The sequence below is a fragment of the Ovis aries genome, chromosome 26 (assembly GCF_016772045.2).
Source record: "Ovis aries strain OAR_USU_Benz2616 breed Rambouillet chromosome 26, ARS-UI_Ramb_v3.0, whole genome shotgun sequence".
Lineage (NCBI taxonomy): Eukaryota > Metazoa > Chordata > Mammalia > Artiodactyla > Bovidae > Ovis > Ovis aries.
Genome location: NC_056079.1, coordinates 44,772,451 through 44,776,586, shown reverse-complemented (window position 1 = coordinate 44,776,586; position 4,136 = coordinate 44,772,451).

Genomic DNA, 4,136 nt, shown 5'->3' with positions numbered 1-4,136 from the left:
CCCATGTGGCTGAGACTCGAACCTGGTCAAAATTCATGGTCTTCTAGGTAAGATCTCCTGCCTGGTTTCGAGACTTAATGAAGCTCAGGTTCTTGATGTATCATCCCAGAAAATAATTCAGTGAGAGACAAAGTGATAGGTAAGATGTGGATTTATTTAGAGAGAAACATACTTCACAGACCGAATATGGGCTATCTCAGAAGGTGAGAGCGACCTCAAAATGTAGTGTGGTTAGCTTTAAGAGCTGGGTAACTTTACAAACTAACCTGTGGGAGAATTATTCCAACTATTTTAGGGAAGAGGCAGAGATTTCCAGGAACTGGGCCATCATCCACAATTTGGTCGTTGATAATCAGCCTTGTAACTGTCCCAGTGCCTGTGGGTGTGCCACTTAGCTTGCCGATGTGTTACTGTGAGTGTGTACTGAGGCTCCAGGTCTGGTGGAAGCCGACTTGTCTGCCATCTTGGACCCATTTGGTTATAATATTCTGTCCTCAAGCTATGTCATTTTTTTTTTCAAATGTTGAAACTGCTCCTTTCCTTCCTCTTTCAAAATGAAATTAAGAAATTTGAAGGGGTCTAGAATCTGTCTCCCAAATGTGCCACTTTGGCAAAATAACTATTTTGAGTTGAAGGCAACTGAACTGAAGGCAGTTGAGAACAGATACAGGAAGAGTTTTTTACCTTCCCTTAATCTGCCTAAATCAGATGTTTCCAACCATGTTCCCAAACTCAGGTTCAACTCTTTGTTGCTCAGAGGCCAACCCTTGAGAGACAAGTGTTGATTGGAAAGGGAACATTGCTTTATTCAGGAGCCTGGCAACTTGGGGAGATGCTGGACTTGTGTACAAACACCAATTCCTAAGATTCTGAGAAAAGAAGAGAAGCTAAAGGCAAAGGAGGAAAGGAGAGATATACCCATTTGAATGCAGAATTCCAAGGAATAGCAAGGAGAGATATGAAAGCCTTCCTCAGTGATCAGTGCAAAGAAGTAGAGGACAACAATAGAATGGGAAAGACTAGAGGTCTCTTCAAGAAAATTAGAGATACAAAGGGAACATTTCATGCAAAGATGGGCAAAATAAAGGACAAAAATAGTATGAACAGAAGCAGAAGATATTAAGAAGAGGTGGCAAGAATACACAGAAGAACTGTACAAAAAAATATCTTAATTATCCAGATAATCACAATGGTGTGATCACTCACCTAGAGGCAGACATCCTGGAATGCAAAGTCAAGTGGGTCTTAGGAAGCACCACTACAAACAAAGCTAGTGAAGGTGATGGATTACAGCTGAGCTTTTTCAAATCCTAAAAGATGATGCTGTTAAGTTGCTGCACTCAAAATGCCAGCAAATTTGGAAAACTCAGCAGTGGCCACAGGACTGGAAAAAGTCAGTTGTCATTTCAATCCCAAAGAAAGGTAATGCCAAAGAATGCTCAAACTACTGCACAATTGCACTCATCTCACACACTAGCAAAGTAATGCTCAAAATTCTCCAAGCCAGGCTTCAGCAATATATGAACCATGAACTTCCAGATGTTCAAGCTAGATTTAGAAAAGGCAGAGGAACCAGAGATCAAATGGCCAACTTCCAGAGAGTTCCTGAAGAACATCTATTTCTGCATTATTGACTCCGCCAAAGCCTTTGACTGTGTGGATCATAACAAACTATGGAAAATTCTGAAAGAGATGGGAATACCAAACCACCTGTCTTGCCTCCTGAGAAATCTGTGTGCAGGTCAAGAAGCAACAGTAAGAACTGGACACAGAACAACAGACTGGTTCCAAAATGGGAAAGGAGTATGTCAAGGCTGTATATGGTTACCCTGCTTATTTAGCTTGTATGCGGAGTACATCATGAGAAACGCTGATCTGGATGAAGCACAAAGTGGAATCAAGATTTCTGGGAGAAATATCAATAACCTCAGATATGCAGATGACACCACTCTAATGGCAGAAAGTAAAGAAGAACTAAAGAGCCTCTTGATGAAAGTGAAAGAGGAGAGTGAAAAAACATTCTGAAAACTAAGATCATGGCATCTCATCCCATCATTTCTTGACAAATAGATGGAAAAGAGTGGAAACAGTGACAATTTTTTTTTGGGGGGGGTGGCTCTGAAATCACTGCATATGGTGACTTCAGCCATGAAATTACAAGACACTTGCTCCTTAGAAGAAAACTATGACCAAGCTAGACAGCATATTCAAAAGCATAGACATTACTTTGCTGACAAAGGTCAGTCTAGTCAAAGCTATGGTTTTTCCAGTAGTCATGTATGGAAGTGAGATTCGGACTATAAAGAAAGCTGAGTGCTGAAGGATGAATGCTTTTGAACTGTGGTGTTAGAGAAGACCCTTGAGAGTCCCTTGGATTGCAAGGAAATCCAACCAGTCAATTCTAAAGGAAATCAGTCCTGATTATTCATTGGAAGGACTGATGCTGAAGCTGAAACTCTAATCCTTTGGCTACCTGATGCAAAGAACTGACTCTTTGGAAAAGACCCTGATGTTGGAAAGATTGAAGGCAGGAGGAGAAGGGGCTGACAGAGGATGAGATGATGGGATGGCATCACCTACTCTATGGACATGAGTTTGAGCAAGTTCTGGGAGTTGGTGATGGACAGGAAGGCCTGGAGTGCTTCAGTCCATGAGGTTGCAGTTGGACATGACTGAGCTACTGAACCGAACTGACAGTTCTGCTCACGGATTCCTCATGGCCCAATTGTAAAGAATCTGCCAGCTATGCAGGAGCATGGGTTCCACCCCTGGGCTGGGAAGATCCCCTGGTGAAGGGCATGGCAACCAATCCAGCATTCTTGCCTGGCAAATACCATGGACAGAGGAGCCTGGTAGGCTGCAGTCCACGGGTCACACAGGATCGGACTTGACTGGAGTTGGCTGAGCACAAGACTATGACAGCTTTTAAAGGGAGAATCATTTGGGGAGGGGGTGCGAGTCTTTGCTATTATCTTTTAGTGCATGCAGGACTGTTTCTGATTGGCTGGTGGTAAGATCAGAGTCACTCCAGGATATTATGCTCAACCTGAAGTTACCATTCTCCTCCTGGGTGGGAGCCTTAGTCCCTGTGGATGATCTGAGAGAGAGCGTTAGGCATATTCCTTGAGGATAAACCGGGGCCCTTCTTTACCTTTGCAGCATTGTTTCTTGACAGCTCCTTCTTTGTTTCTCTTGCATGATTAGCAACTGTTTAAATCTGCCCTTTGGAACACAGGGAAGGTCATGGAGGCTGAATGAACCCTACTTCTTACAAGGAAGAACTGGAGGACATAGAAAGGATTTGTATCCAAGAGTGCCCCACAGCTGTAACAGGGAAGTCTACTTTTGACTTCTTGTTGGGTGTGTTTCTTTGACCATAATCCTCATTTTTGGGTTGCTTTTGTTATAATGTCCTACCTCAAAGGACCCTGCCTCTCTGCTTGACCACTAAAATAGAGGGCTTTTCTATAACTCACAGGGAACAACTCTGACCCTGCCCACCTGTGAGTGACTCTAGGAGAGAAGCAAGGATGCAGCCCTCTCCCGGCTGGACCCTGAGCAGACGTTTGGAGACTGAAGGCCCTTTCACTGTGCTTGCTCACCTCTCCCTCTCTTCATTTTACGTCCCCACTGCCCCTCCCTCTCTGTTCTGCCTTTTGACCTTAGTTCCTTATTGCCTCTCTCTCTGGCTACGTAACAGAACCTAGCATCCAGACCTTGACTAGATGGTTACTTTAAGATATTAGTCTGCTCTCTTCTTGGCTTTCCAAATAAAGTCATATTATTTGTCTCAACACCTCGTCTCTCAGATTCACTGGCCTGCCATTGTGGCAAGCAGACTGAGCTTGGACTTGGTAACCCAGGGTCCTGTTCACTTTTAGGCATAACTTTTTCTCTGTGAGGGACTGCATTGAGATGAATTGCATCAATAAAATTATTAAAATAACCCTTCTCTTCCATTAGTTTTCCCTGTATATTCCCTAGTAACTTTTCTGTAGTTTATTTTTCCTCAAAGAGTAACTGCTTTTCCTTTATTAAAATGGTATATAAACACTTGAGTCTAACTGCTTGAATTTCATTTTTTCCTTTGAACACCTGTGGATGCAGAATATTAATACATTTTTTATTTAAATGCT